Here is a 24936-nt window from a genome sequence, read left to right as displayed (position 1 = left end):
TGCCAACAGAGGTTAATGAGAAATAATCTTTTGCATATATATTGAGTTGACTTGTATCTATCTCTGGCACATTCAAAACTAGGTGGGATACTTATATGGAATTACTGGAGAAAGCTTATCCAAAAATCTTGAAACTGGTCAAGTTTTGGTTGATAGTTCTGATACTAATTGTAAAGTACTTATGCCAATAGCTAACAAAATTAGAGAGGGGGGGGGGTGATGATGAATACTAACAGAGGGGGGTGAATTAGTATGCCAAAAATCTTTGCACTTAAACACTTTGCAAGACTAGCAGTAAACTGGTAAAACAGTTTAACAGATAAACCAGTTAACAAACATGCAAACCAAATAGCTAATAATGCATTTACCCATAGAAACAGAAACACCATAACAAAAGATATTTTGCTGTGGAAATGCAAATGGGAATGGTGAGATGGAACTCACAAGTCACTATTTGTAGAATAGGAACCAGACTGGTTAAGGTTAGACCGGTTAAGGTCTTACAACGTTCTTTACCAGAACAGATCCTGTTAGGAATCTCAATCTCTATTAGGAGACAAGTCCGATTAAAGACTACCTTGCTAGAGGATTTTAGATCCATAAATGTGAACCACCTTGTTAGAGGATTTACAAGAGGCTTTTGGGCCTACTCGGTTAAGGACTACAAACTTGTCAAAGATGTGAGTAATCAACAAGTGTTTGATCTAGCTAATAGCACTGATAGCTCGGTTAGATCCTTGATAGCTTGTTCTTAATGCACTATTGCATTACTTCAGTCTTCTACACATTCATAATCTCTCCAAATCCTCAACCACCTTAAACCCTAGCCGCAATATCAACTATCGCAACAACAATAACAACAACAACCTAAAACCCTAGACATGATGTCCTTATAAAGGAAACTGATTTCATGACGGTCCAATAGGATTACATCACAATTTCCTAGGTTCAATGAACCTGGACATACTAGGTAATACATCACAAAAAGTATCGCTCATCACAAAGTATTACCAGTTCATACAAAATGCCGGTTGCCGGTTCGACAAAAATGAAGACTGGTAGAAATGTGTTATGTAGCTTTAATCCCTCATACCGCTTGAGGTCAACATGCTGCTTCAGACCAGGAAACACATTCTGCAAAACATCAATAGTCTAAAGACTATAATACAACATACCGGTTGGAACAAATACCGGTTGTACTCTAACTTATACATATAAAGAGAATCTCAATGCAAGTGTGTGTCCATCAATGACAATCACAACATAAACATAAAAAATGCCAACAATCTCCCCCTTTGGCATTAATGGAAACACTTAGGAAAATCAAATTTCGACATCTAAGTGTTTTACAACAAAATCATGCCATTAGCAAAATTGCTCCCCCTAAGCATATACACTATCCCTTTGACAATACAATGTATAACAATTTTGCATAAAGAGCATAAACATTGAGATATACAGAGCATATAATCAAAATTTGATTACCAAATACTTCACCCAATAGAATTCTTCTCCCCCTTTGCCAATAATGACAAAGTACTGCTGAACAACCTTATTTTCATTTGATATTAAAAATAATTAAAGTTTAGGACAAAAAGGAATGATACTTGTCAAAAATAGATTTAAAGTCCTACAAGAATTGTTTCATTGATAAAGACCAGGACTCAAGTAGGGAGGTGGCTACTTCTTGCTCTGTCTACATCTGGGAGACCTGTTCTTCCATGGCATCGATTGTGCTCATCTCTTGTGTAACTATAAAGGCATCCAGGTTCAGATAGCACTTCTAAAGAATTTGCATTCATGGGAGTAGCTCCTACAAATCTCTAGACTAAGTGTTGATCTCTTGCTCCACTTTTGTTGACTGGATGTGAAACCAATAAATGGTTTGCCCATAAGTTGTAAATGAATCATAAGGTGGCTTGAATGTGATCAAGTAGGACTACAAGTCCTTTTCAATTTTTTGCTTCTGAGCAAGCACATCATCATAGAACAGATGGGGTTGGCAGATTTTGCTAAGTAGCAAATTCCCTTCATCTAGAGCATCCCTTATATCCTTTTGTTCTTTCTTCAGTTTAGTCTGAAGCTCATTCAACTTCTTCACCAGAGCTATATTAAGAGATTTTTGATGATCCTTCTTGACATTAGCTCTGCACTTGATCATCTGCTACTGTGCATAGGAGATTAAGTCTAGCTAGTGATGAATCAGTGTTTGGAAGATTTGTACCGGGTATCAAACTAGTAAGCGTATCCACATCTGCTTGGATTACATCTTGCTCCTTCTTCCGTTGAATGATTTCAAGGAACTCTTGAGCTACCTTGATGCTCTACATTAGCTCCATTTCACTTGTAGACTGGAGATCAATAGGACTCGTGAGATCAACAGGTTTAGCTTGACTCCCGATTGCCTTTGGAGTCTCCATCTGGGTGCTCTTCACCACTTCTCTTGCCTTGTCCTCTTCCACTTTCTTCTTCTCCGCTTCTCTCCTCTTCTCTACTTCCTTGTCTTCCTCAGCCTTTTTCTTTTTTGCTTCCTTTTTCTTCTCCTGTTCCTTATCTTCTTCTTCCTTCTTTTTCATCTCTACTTCCTTCTTCTTCTCCTCTTCATCCTTTTTCTTCTTTTCTTCTTCTTCCTTCTTCTTCTTCTCTTCTTCATCTTTCTTCTTTTTCTCCTCTTCATCCTTTTTCTACTTCTCTTCTTCTTCCTTTTTCCACTTCTCTTCTTCTTCCTTTTTCCGCTTCTCTTCTTCATCCTTTTTCCACTTCTCTGCCTCTTCCTTCGATGCTTCCTGTCTATCCTCAGCTTTCTTCTCTTGTTTACCCTGATGCTCCTGTCCTGTTGCCTCAGATGGTATCTCATGGGTAACATCCTCAGCATCCAAAGCATTGACATTAATGGTTTTGATTGGTTCAACAACCAGATTTCCTTCATCATCAAATGCTTCATCCAGTTTGGATATAACTGGTTCTTTCTCAGCTTGTCGGTTGGCTAGACGTGTTTTGTGAGTCTAGACAGTGGTTATCATATACTAATGAGTGTCCTTTTCGACATCATCAACTCTTCCTTCTAATAGCCACAGTCTTCTTCTAGTGAAGAAGAGCCCTTTATTTTGGTCAATAACATCAAATAATTCAGAATTTGACAGGTCGGGAAAGTACTGAGCAAAAAATTTCTCCTTAATTTCATGTTCCTTTTCTATGGCAATGCACCATTTATTATCTAATGCCTTATACAAAGAATCTGGTGTCTGAGATTTAATCTCTGATGGTGACCAGTCATTTGTACACAAATAAACAATAATCTCCTATAGTACTTCTTTCTCCTCATCACTAAAATCATCATAGTAGTCTACTAAATCATGTAATAATTTTCTCCTAATATTCTTTATTGTTCTTTGACAATGTGTCAAAGCTTTATATGAGGAGATATCAATATTTATTGGTGTAGACGCTGTCAGTTCATCCTTTGTCTTCCTCTTTGCTTGACGTGTTTTCTTTGGTTTTTCCGCAGACAAGGTTTCTTGTGAGTCTAGAGAGGTGTTCCTTGTCTTCCTCTTTCTCTTGAACACTTTAGCTGGTGTAGCTTTTAGTTTCTTCTTGGTTGGTGACCGCTTGGTCACTTTTGGAGTTTCAGTAGTAACTGGTGCGGATGCTGCAGGCACTGCCTTTTCCTTCTTCACTATCGATTCTTTTTCTTTCATTATTGGTGGTTCCTCTGCTGGTGCTATCCTCTCTAGGTAGGTGACGGTTCTCTTCGCCTTAGGATCAAGTGGTGAGGCAATAAGGGTAGAGGTATACCCTTCTAGCATATCATACATCACATCATAGCCCATTGGCTCCACTTCTTCCTGTCTAGGCTCAACAGCCTCCATTATGCATTTATCTACTTGGATGGTGAAGTAGATATCATCTTCATATTTCTTGACGATGTCACCTGATATCCTCACTCTTTGGCTCATCTTCCTTCTAAACTCATAAAAATACTTGTTTAGAATATCAAGGTAACCGGTTCCAAGTGCTTCAAGGCTTTCCTTGATTTGCTTGGTTACCGGTTGGTCACCAGACCACTGAACATCTCCTACTCTTGGGAAGTAGCCTTGGAAATAGAAGAACAACCCAACCAGTAGTTGTCCAAACTTAAACCTAAGTGCATTATCCTGTTTGATCACCTTCAGATTCAATAGGAGTTGTCTCTGCATACCGGTGCACATATCAAATGATGCATCCTCCTTTATCATCTGGTAGGCGGCATTTACCGCTGTAGTAGATACAAAGTTAATCCTGTTGGCTGAGAATGTCTGGTATCCAATCACCATACATGCATACTTCACTAGATCATCCTTGATAGAATATACTATCATGCCTCGTGAGTCACTCATTGAAGCGATGAGCTTGGCCATTTCAATTTTGCTTACCTTTCTTAGGGCTGGCACTTCCCCTATGTTGTAGAATCCAGTGACTGCATGAATTGCCTGCAGCATGATGTCATGTGTCCTCTCCAGGTACATCTTATCACCATGGACTTTGCTCAAAATGATCCTTATATGATCTTCTGTTAAATCTTCTAGGAAGTAAACAACATTGTTGAGCTTTTTCTTCTCCAAAATATTAAACTCCGATTTGATCTTCTTATCTTTACCACAAAATAAACCTAACTGGGTGTGGATAGCTAGAGACCCTAGGTCTTCTATTTTGCAATCTATGTAGTCATAAATTCCCTCTTCTACTATCACACTAGCTGGAACTTGTGATAGGGCATTATACTTGGACTTCTGTTGAATAAAACTTGCAGACTCGATAGATGCACTAGAACTAGTATGTGATGTGGAAGCCATGATAGAAATCTTAAGAACTTGAGAAATGCCTTTTGAAATATGTGAAATTAGGGCTTGCCGATTCTTCTTCACTTCACACTCAATTGGTTGCCAAATCACCGCTTTGTGTTCTCCACTTGCCCGTTTCTAGTTTGAATTTGAATCTCCTTCTCGGTTTCTTAATTTCTCAAAATCTCTGCTCAAATTGCCTTTTCGTCTCTCTGCTCTTTGAAAAACTTTTCTTCACTTGAAAACTGATAGTGAGAAATGATTTGTAAAATGCTTTTAAACATATTCCTCACCTACCATCATTAATGCTCCTTCATTAGGGCGTAAACCCTAATTTGCCCTTTTTACCATTTCTGGTCCTCTACCAAATGACAGGTATAACATACCAGTTAAGGTCTTTTACCGGTGTAAACCGGGGGTTTGAAACATTTTGTCATTTGCTCCCCCTAAGCTTTTTTGAAGCTTAGTTTGCCGGTTCCATGATTTCCACACTAGGTGCAGAAACTGGTTCCTCTTGTAACACCATTGGTTTCTTCTTCCAGGTTTTGTTCATATCCATTTGAATAGTGTCAACATCAATGTCTCCTTCCAGAGTGATCAGTATATCATCAGATATGTCCTTTCTTGATCTACAGAATCTAGCAATGTGACCCAGTTTGTTGCAGTGATAGCACACCAATCCAAGTTCTCTCCAAGGTCCATTGTTCATGTTTCCATTCTTCATTCTGCATGTTGCAGCAATGTGACCATGACCATAACAGATCATACAATTTTCTCTCCATTCGGTTGCTGCTTGATAACCACCGCTTCTTGACTAATGATTGAGGACATTAAACCGGTTGTGATTCTGATTCACAAAAGGTTCAGGACCAGCTCCTTGGGTCCTCTGAGGATATCTTCCAGTGTTATTCATAACAGACTTGCATTCCAATTCTCTATGCCCGTACTTGTTGCATGCATAATAGTTACCATCAAATCTATAGGTTCTATCATTTAGAAAATAAGGAAAATTGTTGTAAGCCTTACTCCTACACACATTTGCAGTATGTCCTTCTTTAAGATAGTTGAAACAAACAAGTTTAAACTTTTGCTTACCTTTATCATTTGATGTTGGTTGTTTCTTTGATGTTCTAGCATTTATACTAGAGGTTTCACCTTCCTCATTACCGGAATAACCAAGTCCATTGGTATTCTTGACCGGTTTGGCAGATTCAAGCTTTTACTCTAGCTTGATAGTACTCTTGTTGAACTTAGCAAGTATTTCCTTTGACTCAGAGAGTTCTTTGGAAATAGCAGCATTTGTTTCCAAGAGGTTTTCATTCTCAGAGATGGCAGTGTTTAGTTCTCCTTACAAGTATTCCTTTTCCACCTTGCTTGCATGGAGTTGAGCATTTAGGGCAGTCATCTCTTGTTTCAACTTGGAGATCTCAAGATCTCTTTCTTTCAATAGGTCTTCAGCTTTTCTCTAGTTCTCAAGCTCTTGACACATCCTGATAGTCAGTCCTTCCAACTCCTTTCTTAGGTTGGAGTTTGATTCATTCAACTTATTTACTTCAGCAATTAGGGCTTCCATGTCTACTTCATCTGAAGAACTATTTTCAGATAGCTCCATCAGCTTTTCTTCATGTTCTCTTCATTTTGCTTGAGATGCCTTGTATTTGACCATAAGATCATCATAGGCTTGCTCAGATTGATTGAGTTGATGGGTAAGTTCCCTTAATGTGTATTCCCCCATATCTCTTTCCAAGTGGTTAAACTTATACAAAGGTTGGCTCTGATACCAATTGATCAATACTAAGAGGGGGGGGTGAATTAGTATGCCAAAAATCTTCCCACTTAAACACTTTGTAAGACTAGCAGTAAACTGGTAAAATACTTTAACAGATAAACCAGTTAACAAACATGCAAACCAAATAGCTAATAATGCATTTACCCACAGAAGCACAAACACCATAACACAAGATATTTTGAAATGGAAACCCAAATGGGAAAATACATGCTGAGATGGAACTCACAAGTCACTATCTACAGAATAGGAACTAGACCGGTTAAGGTCTTACAGTGTTCTTTACTAGAACAGATCCTGTTAGGAATCTCAATCTCTATTAGGAGACAAGTCCGATTAAAGACTACCTTGCTAGAGGATTTTAGATCCACAAATGTGAACCACCTTGTTAGAGGATTTACAAGAGGCTTTCGGGCCTACCTTGTTAAGGACTACAAACTTGTCAAAGATGTGAGTAATCAACAAGTGTTTGATCTAGCTAATAGCACTGACTGCTCAGTTAGATCCTTGATAGCTCATTCTTAATGCACTATTGCATTACTTCAGTCTTCTACACATTCATAATCTCTCCAGCTCCTCAACCACCTTAAACCCTAGCCGCAATATCAACTATCGCAACAACAATAACAACAACAACCTAAAACCCTAGACATGATGTCCTTATAAAGGAAATTGATTTCATGTCGGTCCAATATGATTACATCACAATTTCCTAGGTTCAATGAACCTGGACATACTAGGTAATATGTCACAAAAAAAATTGCTACAGTATCGGCACCGTCAAACAATCAGTGGGTGGTAACTCATCACAAAGTATTACCGGTTCATACAAAATGTCGATTGTCGGTTTGACAAAAATGAAGACTGGTAGAAATGTGTTATGCCACTTTAATCCCTCGTACCGCTTGAGGTCAACATGTCGCTTCAGACTGGGAAACACATTCTGCAAAACATCAATAGTCTAAAGACTATAATACAACATACCGGTTTGAACAAATATCGGTTGTACTCTAACTCATACATATAAAGAGAATCTCAATGCAAGTGTGTGTCCATCAATGACAATCACAACATAAACATCAAAAATGCCAACAGGTGAATCATACAAACTTAATCTTCCATAAAATCAACAGATTCAACCTCGGTAACTTATACTTTAGCAATATAACCAAAAACTGCTAAACATGCAAACTCATAAACACATAATCATCATAAAACATATAACACCAGATTTAACATGGAAACCGAAATAGGGAAAAACCACTATGGGATTTTGGACCCACTAAGAAATATACTCTTCTAGAGTATGCTCGGTTAAAAGCAAATCCTATTAAAGATTACAAACACATTGCTAGATGTGACCCATTTAAGGGATTTCCCTCAGATCTGTTAGGATCTTCACTTTGTTAGAAGTGACCTTGTCAAAGGATTTCAAACACTCATTTACAATGTTACCTTGCTAGAGGGTTTACAAATAAGACTATTAAGTCCACTTGGTTAAGAGATTTTTTATCACTTACAAAATAACAGTAATAAAAATATATCTACAACTTCAAATCTAAAATGCTAAAGTAGATTCCTATTTGCTCAAAACAATCCTGTCATAGGACTTATCTTGTCCCTCTGCTAGGATCTCTACTCTATTATTCAAACAGGTGTTTAAGCTTTTGTGCTCGGTAATCACTATGTAGCATCCATGTGCTTACACTTGCCCACATACATTGTTTACCAACAATTTCTTATTTATAAACAATTGCTAACCGCTTAATCTCCTTGATCACATTTCCCATGATCAATCTTAGCCATCAGATCTTCAATATTGACTAGGTTCAATGCATCCTTCGATCTGAAAACATTTTACCTTGCCTCGGGACTTGCACAAGGTTATTGCGGTTCAATCTGACCTGTAGATCTTCCTGCCGATCTTCCATTGCCATAGATCCTTATCAAACTTCATGCACGACATACCAATCATTTAATCAACTCCAGCTCATCATTGTCCTTCATTAAATAATGCTTTTATCCATCCAATGCGCTCTATCATAACTCAGTTGCAACTCGGTAAATACTAAACTTTACTCGTTAGACATTTTGCCTTCATTAACCGATATCAATAACCTTAGGTTTTACCGACTAGGTTCCTTAGGGTTTACAGACTAGATTCTTTGCTCTGTGACATAGTATAGTATTAAGCTTACAATCAACAACATATGTAGGATATCAAAACAATCTAAACATCTTGATCTCATCATTGTCTAACTCGATAATAGTTGCCCATTGAATAACTTATTTCTCCCCTTATTCATCACATTCTTTCTGTGTCTTTTACCGACATCTTAATTCTCTTCAAATCAATCTTCTCAAGATATGGAAACATCATACTGAATCAGAAAATCAATTTCTTGACGTCAATGACAAAATAATGTTTATCATCCTTCTTCAGTTATATCAATAATCTCCAACAACCTTCTCAATATCCTTATTGAATAACAACAATCTCCTTTCTATTGAAATGCCAACAATCTCCCCCTTTGGCATTGATGGCAAAACCAACAATTAAATGGTAATACTGACAAGATATTCAAATTGATTTGGATTCAGATTGCTGTTAGACTTCTCCTGTTATCCTTGAGCTATTAAAATCTTCTGAAGTCTTCTCCCTTTTTCATTAGGCTTCTGAGCTATTGTCTTGCATTTAGGCTTCACCCTTTTGCAGTAATCTTCTCCCCCTGTCATTAGTCTTCTGTTATCTTCTTCATTTAGGGCTTTACCATTCAGTCAACCATTTACTCTTCTCCCCCTTTTGACAACAATGCCAAAAAGTAAAATAACTAAATCATGATTTCTTCCTCTGTGAAGTGATTTTCCTTGTTGTGTATCATCTCAGACTCGGTCAGAGCAACTTGTCTCAATTCACTATTTCTTGCACACCTTTAGAAAAAATTCTAAAGTGCATAAATCAGCATCAATCCACACATAATATTCTATAGATTCATCGAATTGATACTTTCACCGAACTCTATCAGTGAGTAGAAGATAGGGGTAGGACCCCTAACTTGCTTCTGAGATACTCAAAAGTGTCCCTTGGCAGTGGCTTTGTGAAGATGTCTGCTAATTGGTCCTTTGAACTGATATATTCCAGCACAACTTTCTTCTCTTGAACTTCTTCTTTGAGATAATGATACTTTATAGATATATGCTTTGTCTTAGAGTGCATTACAAGATTCTTTGAAATGTTAATGACACTCGTATTATCATAGAATATAGTTACTGGCTCGGTAACTTTCTCATTTATACCTTCCAACAGTTGCTTGATCCATGCTATATTGGTACAATTCAATGTTGTAGCAACATATTCAGCTTTTGCTATTGACTGTGAAATACATCCTTGTTTCTTACTAAGCCAACTTACTAGTCTTTCTCCCAAAAAGAAAGTTCCACCACTTGTGCTTTTCCTGTCATCAATGTTGCTTGCCCAATCAACATCAGTATAAACTTTTAAATCAAAATCATTCCTCTTTTCACATACTAAGCCATAATCTTCAGTGCCTCTCAGGTATCTGAAAATTCTCTTGATTGTTGTCATATGGGTTTCCTTGGGATCTATAGAGAACCTTGCAACAATACCTACTACATGTGCTATATCTAGTCTGCTATGCACAACATATTTGCAACTTTCCAATCATAGATTGGTAAAGTGTCTCATCAACAGATGCAGATTCATCATTCTTTGATATTTTACAGTTAGTAGTCATAGGAGCACTTACTGGTTTATAATCCTCCATTCCAAATTTCTTCAAGATTTCCTTTATGTACTTGGATTGAGTAATGAAAATCTCATCTTTCATTTGCAGTATCTGTAAACCTATAAAATACTTTATCTCACCGATTAGTGACATATCAAATTCTTTGCACATTTTATTTCCAAAGTTCTTGCATAAGGAGTCATTACCACAAAAAATAATATCATCAACAAATATGGCTGAGATCAGTATTCCATTCTTCTCATCATTCTTCATGTACATATTGTTGTTTTCACTTGTCCTTATAAAACCAATCTTGATCAAATAAGAGTCCAGTCTCTCATACCATGCTCTAGGTGCTTGTTTCAAACCATATAAAGCTTTGTTCAATTTGCATACCTGATCTTTACTCTTGTCTTCAACAAATTCATCAAGTTGTTCAATGTAAACTTCTTCTTCTAGTATACCATTCAAAAATGCAGATTTAACATCCATTTGATATACCTTGAAATTTTTGAAAGCAGCATATGCCAACAATGTTCTTACTCCCTCAAGTCTAGCCAGAGGTGCAAGGTCTCACCATAATCTATTCCTTCTTCTTGAGCATAACCTTTGTAAACTAGTCTTGCTTTGTTCCGAATGACTTCACCTTTTTCATTTAGCTTGTTTCTGAAAATCCACTTTGTACTGATTACATTTTTGTCCTTCGATCTTGGGATCAGTGTCCATGTGTCATTCTTCTTGATTTGATCAATCTCTTTTGTCATAGCATTTACCCAATCTTCACTGTTAAATGCCTCTTTTACTATTCTCGGTTCAAATTCAGATATCAGACATGTGTTTTGTCTCAGTTTGTTCCTTGTCATCACTAGATCATCCATATCTCTTATAATCTAACTTGATGCATGATGTCTTCTGACATATTTGGCTAATATAGGCTCAGTAGGTTTTGTATGATCTTCTTCATCACTCGGTAACTGGACCTTCTCTTCATTTTCTTCAGGAGCTTTCTCGGTAGGACTTCTTGGTTGAACATAAACAAATTCTTCATAATCTTCTAGTTCTTTGGAATTTCCTTCATCATTTCTTTCTGCAAATTCATCAATTTTCACATTTGCACTTTCTACTATTTTGTTAGATGATTTGATTAGACATTTAAATGCTTTACTTCTAGAAGAATAACCAAGAAATTTTCCTTCTTCACTTTTCTGATCAAACTTTCCATTTTTGTCATCTTTGTGAACATAGCATCTACTTCCAAAGATTTTAAAATAACTTACATTAGGTTTCTTGTCATACCAGATCTCATATGGTGTCTTCATAGTTCCTTTCTTTAGTTGAACTCGGTTTAGGGTGTAAACTACAGTGTTGATTACTTCTCTCCAAAATGTTTGCGGTACCCTCTTTTCTATCATCAGGGATCTGGCACAATCTACAATTGATCTGTTTCTTCTTTTGGCAATCCCATTTTGTTGTGGTGTCCTTGGTGTAGACACTTGCCTTTTTTTACCATGATCATTGCACAATAAGTTAAATTCATCAGAAGTGAACTCTCCTCCTCTATCAGATCTAAGACATTTCAGTTCTCTTCCTGTTTCATTTTCAACTCTTGCCTTGTACCATTTAAACATTTGAAAAGCTTCTGATTTTTCTTTTAAAAACATAACTGACATCATCCTTGAGTAATCATCCACAAATAATATGAAATATTTATCACCATAATAACTTTGAACTTTCATAGGACCACAAAGATCACTATGTACCAGATCTAAAATTCCTTTAGAAGTGTAGGACTTACTTGTAAAGATTGATCTTGTCATCTTACCCATCTGGCATCCTTGGCACATAGCATTCTCAGGTTTTTCTAGACTAGGTAGACCTCTTACTCGGTGCTTCTTACTTATTTTGATTAGATTATCAAAATTTACATGACAAAACCTTTTATGCCATAACCAGGTATCTTCTATCTTTGCATATAGACATTTGTTCTGAGTTGATTCAAGATGAAATGTATTACCTTTTGTTTGTGTCCCGGTAGCAGCTAACTTTCCATGCTTTTAATGAACTTTGACAATTCCTTTCTAAAATTATATTTGGTAACCTATATTATTTAGTTGTTCTACACTCAACAAATTGTATTTCAAACCTTCAACCCAATATACATCATCACATTTAGCATTGTCAAGAAGTGTTATAGATCCTTTACCTTTCACTGGACATAATGCATCATTACCAAATCTTACATAGCCTCCATCATAGTCTTCTAATTTAAAAAATTTGTGTTTATCACCTGTCATGTGATGTGAGCATCCACTGTCTATGATCCAAGAATCATTATTATTTATGTGAGATATTACGGCTTTTTCTTCATACCTTTCTTCATCTAATCCATCTTTAATAGCCACATAAACAACTTCCTCAGTATCAGTTTCATCAGATTTGTTTTTCTGCCTATTATCTTGGTATTCTCTCTTTTCACTAGATTCTTTGTTAGGGCAGTTAGAAGCCATATGTCCTATTTTATCACAATTGAAACATTTCAAAGGTATCTTTCCTTTATACTTACCTTTGCCTCTCAGTAACCTTCTGGCTAATAATGCTTCAAACTCTTCTTGCTTCTTGATTTCCTCATACAGTTTGTGCACTTCTTCCATATTCTTGTGAAATCTTTCACTTGCTCCACTATGATTCCCTTCATAGTACTTACTCATTCTATCATTGTAATCATCAGATTCACCAATATGAAAATAACTGAATGCAGATTCTACTTTATTTACCGAAGACCCACTGTTATCAAAATTACTTAACTCAAATGCATGTAGCTTACCAATAATAGCATCCAAAGAAACTGGCATGTTAGGTACAGACCTCAATTTATTGATTGTAGAGACTCGAATGGCATAAGCAGGTAGAAGGGTTCTCAACAACTTACTTGTTATATCCTTTTCTTCAATAGTTCCTCCTGCTCCTTTAATTTGATTGACAGTCTCCTTTAACCTTGTACTGTATTGGGTTATGTTCTTGCCTTCATTCATTCTCATGGATTCAAGTTGTCCTCTTAGACTATCTAATTTTTCTCTTTGTACATGTTCATCACTGCCATACACAGATATAATCTTAGCCCACATTGCTTTTGCATCATTGCAGCCTTCTAGATCATTAAACTCTGAGTTGGTCAGTGCTGATGTTATTTCAATCATAGCTTGAATATGTTCTTGCTTTGCCTTTATCTCTTCCAAGGTCATCGGGTTGGTGCTCGGTGGAATATAATCATTCTCCAAATAATATGTTGCATATTCTTCAATTCCTAATAAATGTAGCTTCATCCTTTTCTGCCATGTGGAGAAACTTCACTTGTTCAGCTTTGGTGCATCCCTTTTATACATCTTCGGATCTTTGCCTCAAGTACCTTTAAACTTTTCTTCCGGAGTCCAAAGCTCTGATACCAATTGATAGTTCTGATACTAATTGTAAAGTACTGATGCCAATAGCTAACAAGATGAGAGGGGGGGGGTGAATCATACAAACTTAATCTTCCATAAAATCAACAGATTCAACCTCGGTAACTTATACTTCAGCAATATAACAAAAAACTGCTAAACATGCAAACTCATAAACACATAATCATCATAACACATATAACACCAGATTTAACATGGAAACCGAAATAGGGAAAAACCACTATGGGATTTTGGACCCACTAAGAAATATACTCTTCTAGAGTATGCTCGGTTAAAAGCAAATCCTATTAAAGATTACAAACACATTGCTAGATGTGACCCATTTAAGGGATTTCCCTCAGATCTGTTAGGATCTTCACTTTGTTAGAAGTGACCTTGTCAAAGGATTTCAAACACTCATTTACAATGTTACCTTGCTAGAGGGTTTACAAATAAGACTATTAAGTCCACTTGGTTAAGAGATTTTTTATCACTTACAAAATAACAGTAATAAAAATATATCTACAACTTCAAATCTAAAATGCTAAAGTAGATTCCTATTTGCTCAAAACAATCCTGTCATAGGACTTATCTTGTCCCTCTGCTAGGATCTCTACTCTATTATTCAAACAGGTGTTTAAGCTTTTGTGCTCGGTAATCACTATGTAGCATCCATGTGCTTACACTTGCCCACATACATTGTTTACCAACAATTTCTTATTTATAAAAAATTGCTAACTGCTTAATCTCCTTGATCACATTTCCCATGATTAATCTTAACCATCAAATCTTCAATCTTAACTAGGTTCAATGCATCCTTCAATCTAAAAATGTTTCACCTTGCCTCGGGACTTGCATTCCTTTCTTGGAACTTGCACAAGGTTATTGCGGTTCAATTTGAGCTATAGATCTTCCTGTCGATCTTCCATTGCCATAGATCCTTATCAAACTTCATGCGCGACATATCAATCATTTAATGAACTCCAGCTCATCATTATCCTTCATTAAATAATGCTTTTATCCATCCAATGCACTCTATCATAACTCAGTTGCAACTCGGTAAATACTAAACTTTACTCGGTAGACATTCGGCCTTCATTAACTGATATCGATAACCTTAGGTTTTACCGACTAGGTTCCTTAGGGTTTACCAACTAGGTTCTTTGCTTAGTGACATAGTATAGTATTAACCTTACAATCAACAACATATGTAGGATATCAAAACAATCTAAACATCATTATCTCATCATTGTCTAACTCGGTAATAGTTGCCCATTGAATAACTTATTTCTCCCTTTATTCATCACATTCTTTCTGTGTCTTTTACCGACATCTTAATTCTCTTCAAATCAATCTTCTCAAGATATGGCAACATCATACTGAATCAGAAAACCAATTTCTTGACATCAATGAAAAAATAATGTTTATCATCCTTCTTCAGTTATATCAATAATCTCCAACAACCTTCTCAATATCCTTATTGAATATCAACAATCTCCTTTCTATTGAAATGCCAACACCGGTAAGACATTTTTGGAGGTATTCAGTGTATAGTACTTATTCTTTGACATTTTTTTTGGGCATTGATGTCAAAGGGAGATTAGTATAGATGTGAAAAAATATAAAAGGGTTGCATACATTAGGGGGAGTCACAAATTTTTTAGAATTTTGGAGATATGGGGTATTTTGCATATTTAGCTTAGGGGGAGCAGGGCAGGATGAAACCGGCAGATGAAACCATGACCATTTTTCACATAAGTGTTGCCATTAATGCCAAAGGGGGAGATTGTTGGCAATTGACACTCTATTGGTTGGTTTCACTATGTTGTCATTGTTGGCAACATGATTTTGGGTTCCAGCTTCATATGGTGTACCAATAGGCACTTCACAGATTCTACACCGACACCAGTACTGGAGGGACAAAAAGATTTCTTTGGTCACCGACAATGCCGACTGACATGGTATAGTAAAGGTTATCAGTATTGGAGGTCGACATATCTTGGATTTGGCATCGACAACTTGTTTTAATGCTTATTCATTTATGATATCTGGCCGACATGTAATATGATATTGTGTATATCTTTGTAAGCCGACATAAGGCATAAATTTTTATAGGGTATATAGGGCAGATTGATTAGATCATTTTGAGAGAGATGTAGGATAATGATAGGGATGTAATTTAATGGATATGTAAATGTAATATGATGCGAAATATATTAGAGAGATTATTTATGTGAGGAATTTATTGTAAGGGTTATTCCGGTAAAGGGGTTTAGGGTTTCAACTGGAACAGGCAAAGCTTAAACCGAAACTATATTCTGGCATAGAAGATGCTATCTTAGTAGTTCACATTTCTCTGGATTGTTGTCTGGAATTTTATGTAGTCAGTGAGGCTCCTATTGTTATTGAGTAGTGTGCTCTAGGCTATAAGCCTTCTTGCAAGTGCAGGCCCATCTTATAATGTAATATCTCTTCATATGGTCAGTGGATTGATATTGTGGGTCACAAATCCCACCATGGTTTTTCCTCATTGAGGTTTTCCACATATAATTCTATGTGTTATGGTTCTCATTTATGTGTTTGGCTTATTGGTTGCTTTAATTTTTTCAATTCTTTTTATATCGGTATACCAGTTGGTGCATGAATGTTTTGTTAAGGCTAAAATATACTATTTCGGTATAACAATGATTCAATCCCCCTCTCAGTGTTATTGGTTTCCAACATAAACCAAACAAAGGCTTCATCAAATTCAATGACACCATCATCAACAACAATGTGAATTCTATAACAAGTGTGACTCCTACTTCTAAATTTTTCAAAAGAGAGAAATAATTTACTCCTTGGAATGAATCTTTGTATAACATCATGTCTTAGTTGTTACAAAGAAATGTCATCAAACTTCCTCCAATAAAACCAGTTGATCCTTCCAAAGCAACTTCATCTAACTTTGATAATAATTATTTCTGTCAATTTCATCGTCAACCTAGTCATGATATTGAAAAATGTTTTGCATTAAAATGTAAGATTCAAGATTTGATTGATAATAATACTATATTTGTGGTAGGTGTGAATGATAAGGGAAACAAATTAGTAGCTCCTCCTAATCAAAATCTTAAGATTTTCACTGATCCTTTACCCTCTCATACCTCTAACGTGATTGATAATGAACACATAGCTTTCTCTCCCACTGATTTCACCTTTACAGCTCAAAATGGTTAATTTGGTAGAGAAACAAGAAACACCTAAGGATCCATGTATCACATTTGATCCTAGTGAGACCATTAGGGCACTTAATGGGCCTTTATAGATAGTTACAAAGATCCAAGGCAAACCTTGTCGTGGTGTGCTTATCGATCCCTCTTGCATGGTTAATGTCATCACTAAAGAATATATTTATACTTAACATTTGTATGAACCAATCTATGATGATACTAATGTGGTCGTTAAGTTATTTGATGGATTTTTTTGTCCTACTATTGGTTCTATCACACTTGCTATTGAGGTTCATACTAAATATATAGATGTCAACTTTGTTATCATTCCTTCATTTGAAAATTTTTGTGTGAAGTTAGGCTACCCTTGGCTATCTTCCATGAAGGCTATTGCTTCTCCAATCCCTAAGTGTTTCAAATTCTCCCATAATGGAGAAATGATAACTGTTAACTACAGCTTATTTCGATCAACTGAAAGAAGCCCAGGTGTTCCTATTGATTACTTTTGGCCACAACAACTTGAATCTCTTCCACCAAGAAGTGATGCTCTCTTTCAATCTTATCAAAAATGGATGAAAGATAGGATTTTATCCTTAAGCCAACCTAGAACTCTAGAACTTGATATTCCCATCATTCTTGAAGATGAAGCTCTTCCCCTAACAAATAGAACTAATCTTCTTCCAAAGGAAGATTCCCAACCTATTCTTTGGGATGGGACTATGCCTTCTCCTAAGAAGAACAATAATATTCCTCCTAAGGTTAGACCTATACCTCCTCCTCATGATGGACCTAGTCTCCTTTCTAAACCAAACATTCCTCCTTTATATGCTACAGTTCCACCTCCTTCCTTTTCTCGAGAGAAGAGACCCACCTCTCCTCTTTTCCAATCTAAAAGACCTCAACTTAAACATCCAACTACCAAAGATGAGAATATTCCTCCTTTAACAAATATACCTCAATCTTCTCATTCTTTCACTAAAACTAGATGAAATCGTTGTGCGAGAGAATACCAATGAAAATGTCATGCTAGAGCTTGTGAAGTTGTTTCTCAAACTATTCAATCTCCCAAAACACCAACAATTGACATGATTCCATTTTCTCCTAAGAAAGAAGTTGAACCTAAATCTCCAAATCATAAGCTGAAAAAAACATGAGAAGGTTTTACTTCTATTCATGTTAGAGCTCCTCTTTTTATAAATCTTGATGAAGAAATGGGCATGTTAGGACCCGAAGGCAGCTGAGAGGGGGGGGGGGGGGGGGGGGGGTGAATCGGTTGTCTATTAATTTCAACCCAAATATAACTTAACCAAGATTAATGCATAATATCGGTAAACCAAACTTAATACCGATTGACAGTTTAACAGTTAATAATAGTACCGGTAAAGTTTAGATTGTCTTCTTCATACCTTCCTTGAATCTTCAAATGATGTCTACGTGTATAGCTCTTCTTATATTCACATATACCTTATTACAACCTTGCAATACCTTATTACTTTTCCTATATCAATCTCACACATGAGATCTTACATATATACCAAAACCTAAGACCAAATGTGTAGGCCGGCTCACTAAGAATATTACAATTAAATCAATTACAAATGACTCAATATGTGATGCATCATGTCAGCTCAATTCATTTACAACAATAACCAATCAATAAATCGTCTCCATAACATGTCATGCTAATCTGGAATAGATAATGCTTGCCAGTCCATAGCCTATACCAATTTGCCGGTAAAAACAAATATGCAAAAATGATTAGACCAATAACCAAGTCACCAAAACCAAGTGTCCAAACAATGTCTTCGACATAACCAAGTAATATCTAGATGATAATAGATCATCCTCAGTGTCGGTGAACAATATAACCTGCCGGTGAACCAGATATCGGTGACTATGCATAAGTCACTGAACATGCCGGTGAACATAACAAAAGATCTTCAGTGCTGATAAGTGTTCACAAGTGTTGACATCAATGAAAAACCAATGCAACACATCCATAATACCAACAATCTCCTCCTTTGGCATTGATGGCAACACGAGATGGAAAGACCATCTAAGTGCCAAAGTAGAAATTCCAAAAACCAAAAAGCAACAATCTCTGAAAGAGATCAATTACCAGAAATCAAAATACATAATATTTCTTCCCCTAGGAATAATCTCTCCCCCTTTGACATCAAACACCAAAGCAATACAAAACCAAATACAATCAATTCATATAACTTATTACAAATACCAATTGTTATAACCAAATTTATCCAATCTACTCCCCTTGAGAGGTATCTCTCCTTCATCAAAGCTGGAAAAAGATTTCTCTGTTAATTCCTGCTAGTTTGATGCCATGCTCCAACTGTCTAAGCCTCTACTGGTGAAGGTATAACTCCAAGCTTCTCTCTAAGATATTCAAAAGTTTCCTTAGGCAAAGGCTTAGTAAAGATATCTACAATCTGCTCTTTAGTATTCACATAAACCAATTTCACTTATTTTGCATCAACATTCTCTTTCAGAAAATTGAATTTGATAGAAACATGTTTAGTTTTAGAGTGAAAGACAAGATTCTTTGATATATCAATTGGTGCCATATTATCACAGTAAATGATTATGGGTTCTTTGCATTTTACCTTTATGTCCTTCAACATTTTCTTAATCCATAATACCTGTGTACAATTAGTTGCTGCTGCAACATATTCTGATTCTGCTATTGATAGTGATGTACAAATTTGTTTCTTGCTCAACCATGAAATCAATCCACTACCAAGAAATAATGCTCTATCGGTGGTGCTCTTTCTGTATTCTACATCTCCTGCCCAATTTGCATCTGTGTATGCACATAAATTAAAATTTTCATCTTTAGGATATCATAAACAAAGATTTGTTGTACCTTGTAGATACCAGAAAATCCTTTTCATTGTTGATTCATGATTTTCTTTAGGATTACTCTGAAATCTTGAAACAATACATATTGCATTCATTAATATCAGGTCTTATTTGTGTCAAATACAATAAACCTCCAATCATAGACTTATATCTTGTCGGATTAACAGGTGTTGATTCATCTTTTAATGATAGTTTATCAGTTGTAGTCATAGGAGTACTTATCAGTTTAGAGTTTTCCATACAAAATTTCTTTAGAAGTTCTTTCAAGTACTTTGATTGATTTATGAATATACCTTTATCAGTCTATGAAATCTGCAATCCTAAAAAGAATTTTATCTCCCCAATCATAGACATTTCAAATTCTTCCTGCATCTTATTAGAAAAGTCTTTACACAATTCATCTTCTCCTCCAAAAATGATATCATCAACAAAAATTTCAATAACCAAGATGTTATCATTATTCACTTTGTAATATAAGTTGTTGTCAGCATTACCTTTAGTGTAACCAAGCTTCAAAAGATATTTGTCCAATCTACCATACCAAGCTCTAGGAGCTTGCTTCAATCCATATAAAGCTTTCCTAAACCTCCAAACCATATCTTTGTCATCTATCAAAGAAAATCCATCAGGTTGTTCAATGTAAACTTCCTCTTCAAGATCACCATTCAAAAATGCACATTTAACATGCATTTGATATACTTTATAGTTCTTGTGTGTTGCAAAATCTAAGAATAGTCTGACTGCCTCAATTCTAGCTACCGGTGCAAAGGTTTCATTGTAATCAATTCCTTCTTTCTGTGAATATCCCTTACACACTAATATTTATTTGTTTCTGATTACCTTACCATCTTCATTAAGTTTATTTTTGAATACCCATTTAGTTTCGATTACATTTTTGTTTTTAGGTCGAGGAACCAATGTCCATGTGTTATTCTTTTCAATTTGTTCCAATTCATCTTCCATAGCTTTAATCCAATGTTTATCTTCGCATGCCTCATTAATAGTTGTTGGTTCAATTTGAGAGATTAGACATACCTCTTCATTTGCTAGTCTTCCTCTATCATAACACCTTGATACTTATTCCAAATTATCTGACTTTCAGAGTGATTCAATCTTACATACTTGGGTGTATTCACTTGCTGTTGTTCTTCAGTCACTGTGGAATTCTTAGATGATGCCGGTGTGATTGGATCAACATTTTGTATTGGTGTATTAGGTGTAGGTTCACTTTTGATTATCTCAACTGCCAGTTCAGAGTCCATGTTCAGAGTCCATGTACCTTGAATTACCTCTAAACTATTCATCAATCTTCACATTTGCACTCTTAATGATTTTTTGCAATCTCTTATTAAAACATCTATATGCCTTGCTCTTAGATGAATAACCAAGAAATATTCCTTCATCACTCCTAGGATCAAATTTACCAATATAATATTCTCTCCTAATATAACATTTGCTTCCAAATATTCTAAAATGTTTAAGAGTAGGAGTATTACCAAACCATAGTTGATGAGGGGTCTTACCAGTTTCACCTTTGATGTGAACTTTATTGAATGTGTAAATAGATGTATTCACTGCTTCTCTCCAATACACATGCGGTAGGTTTTCTTCTGATGTCATGCTTCTAGCTGCATCCAGAATAGTTCCATTCTTCCTTTCCACAACTCCATTTTGTTGGGGTGTCTAAGGTGCTGATAACTGTCTTCTGATTCCATTCACTTCATAGAATGTATTAAATTCCTTAGATGTGAATTCACCTCCTTGATCTGATCTTAAACATTTGATTTTTTTACTGGTTTCATTCTCTACCATTACCTTGAATAGTTTTAATTTCCCAAAAGCTTTTGATTTATCCCTAAGAAAAGTAACCCAACACATTCTATAATAATCATCAATGATTAGCATAAAATATCTATCTCCTTGTAAACTTCTAGTTCTTGCTGGACCACATAAATCAGTATGAATTAAATCAAGAACATTATTGGATTTCTCTGGAATACTCTTAAAAGTTTCTCTAACTTTCTTTCCAAATTGATATTCCTTACATACCAGATTGTGAGGTTTTACAATCTTAGGTAAATCCCTTATAGCCTTAGTTGTACTGATTTTCACAATGCAATCAAAATTTACATGACAAAGTCTTTTATGCCATAGCCAACTTTCATCAATATGTGCAATCAAGCATGTTTTCTCATTGTTATTCAAGTGAAAGATATTACCTCTAGTCTGAATACTAGTTGCAATTTCCAAACCAGTTTTATTCATGATTTTGCATTTACCATTCTTGAATTGTAACTGAAATCCCTTTTCAACTAATTGACCAACACTCAAAAGATTATGCTTTAAACCTTCAACATAATAAATGCTGTCAGAATTGTTCTTACCATCAAAAGATATAGTGCCTTTTCTTCTGATCAAACAAGCTTTATCATCCCCAAATCTTACTAGACCTCCATTGTATTCCTGAAAGGTTAAGATTTTACTTTTATCACCAGTCATATGATGTGAACACCTGGAATCAATGATCCATTCATCCTTTTCTTCAATTTTAGCTGTCAAGGCCTACTCTACCAGTTGTATAGTAGGTGTTAGATGATCTTCTATTATTGCAAAAAAAGCCCATCCATTGTCTGTTAGTTCCTCATCAGAATCATCAGTAACTCCTTCATCAGCATAGTTACATGGTTTGTCTCTAGATTCTTCTTAAATCTGTATCTCTGATATTCAGGGTTAGGCTTATATATTCTTTTAGCTTCTTATTTCAATCTTGCATGTCTATCAGGACACCTAGATGCCATATGACCAATTTTATTGTAGTTAAAACATTTAAATGGTGCTTTACCTTCATACTTACTTCCAATTGGACCTTTAGGCATTTTCCTTGCAAATAGTGCTTCAAGCTCTTCCAATTCTTCATTCTCTCTTCTGATTTCTTCAAGTTCTCTTGCATAAAGTGCTTTCCAATCAGATTTCTTAGATGATGATGATGATGTTGCATATGATGATTCTTTAAAATCTAAATCTATCTTAATTGTAGCAACGAGACCAAATTCCTCAACATCAAAAGATGAAAGTTTTCTAACCAAGGTATCTCTAGATACTAATGTATTAGGCATTGTTCTCAATTCATTAATAGCAGTTACTTTCATTTTGTATTCCAGTGGTAATGCTCTCAAAACTTTAGAAACAATCTCATCTTCACTTAAGGATCCTCCACAACATTGTATACCCAAAACAATTTCATTAACTCTTTCCATAAAAGTAGAAATCCTTTCATCTTCTTCCATTTTTCAGATTTTCATACCTGACCAAGAAGCATTCTAGTTTTGTAATTTTGACAGTGGTATCACCTTCATTCAATGTCTCAAATTTATCCCAAATAGCTTTAGTAGTAGATCAGTCTGATATTCCCATGATTTGCTGAATTGATAATGTGCTCAAAAGTTCTTCTCTTGCTTTACAATCATTCTCCTGATCTTTAGCCAAGGTTGGTGGATTAGGTTGACTTTTTGTAGGACCAACATAACCATTCTTTGTGACATCCCATATGTCTTTTCCAATGCAATTCAGATGTGTCTCCATTCTGATCTTCCATATACCATAGTTAGTTCCATCAAGCTTCAGACTGTCCTTCCTAAAATAGTTAGTTGTCATAAAATATCCTCAAGTTGTTAAACTTTTGCAAAAAGAGGACTTAGCTCTGATACCAATTGTTAGGACCTAGAGGCAACTAAGAGGGGGGGGGGGTGAATCAGTTGTCTATTAATTTCAACCCAAATATCACTTAACCAAACTTAATGCATAATACTGGTAAACCAAACTTAATGTTGGTCGACAGTTTAATAGTTAATAACAGTATCGGTAAAGTTCAGATTGTCTTCTTCATACCTTCCGTTAATCTTGAAATGATGTCTGTGTGTATAGCTCTACTTATATTCACATATGCCTAATTACAACCTTGTAATACCTTATTACTTTTCCTATATCAATCTCACAGATGAGATCTTACATATATACCAAAACCTAAGACCAAATGTGTAGGTCAGCTAACTAAGAATATTACAATTAAAACAATTACAAATGAATCAATATGCGATGCATCATGTTGGCTCAATGCATTTACAATAATAACCAATCAATAAATCATCTCCATAATGTATCGTGCTGATCTAGAATAGATAACGCTTGCCAGTCCATAACCTAGACCAATTTGCCGGTAACAAAAAATATGCAAACTCGATTAGACCAATAACCAAATCACCAAAACCAAGTGTCCAAACAATGTCTTTGACATAACCAAGTAATCTCTAGATAATAACAGATCACCCTCAGTGCCCATAAACAACATAACCTACCAGTGAACCAAATATCGGTGACTGTGTATAAGTCACTGAACATGTTGGTGAACATAACAAAAGATCTTTAGTGCTGATAAGTTTTCACAAGTGTTGATATCAATGAAAAAACCAATGCAACACATCCATAATACCAATAGGGTAAAAATGTGATTCATGATGGCAATACAACTCCTAATGCTTCTGATAGTGAATATGAATATGTTGATGTTGATAATCATTTATCTATAGAATTTTCAAAATCCTTAATCTTAGCTCCTAGAAACAAACAAAGTGACTTAGCACAAGAGCCTAGTCCTTGTTTGGATCTTGTGATATCTCCATTTTCTATGCTTGATGTCGCTCCTTTGGCATGTTTCCCTCCTTCCTAAAATAATGATCAGCAAGATCGAGAGGTGGATGTTGTGCTAGATTAGTTGTATTAGTACTATAGATCATCTACCTCTCTCCTTTCTTGCTCTTTTGTGACCAGTATTCTATGTGTATCCCTATTCTTCTATTTGTTATCCCTAGTGATTTCTACTTGAGGATGATGCAAAGCACTGAGATCTCTTTTGGTCTCTTTCATGTTGAAACAAAAGACACATGTGCTCACTTTCTGCCAAGGTTGTTTCCTTTCTTTGGGGAATGAGGACTATTCTATGCATATATATACATGATATACATGAGTTAACATATAGCATACTGACCCTGAGGAAAGAAA

This window comes from Cryptomeria japonica, chromosome 2, assembly GCF_030272615.1.
Source record: "Cryptomeria japonica chromosome 2, Sugi_1.0, whole genome shotgun sequence".
Taxonomy (NCBI): Eukaryota; Viridiplantae; Streptophyta; class Pinopsida; order Cupressales; family Cupressaceae; genus Cryptomeria; species Cryptomeria japonica.
This window is presented reverse-complemented; position numbering follows the sequence as displayed.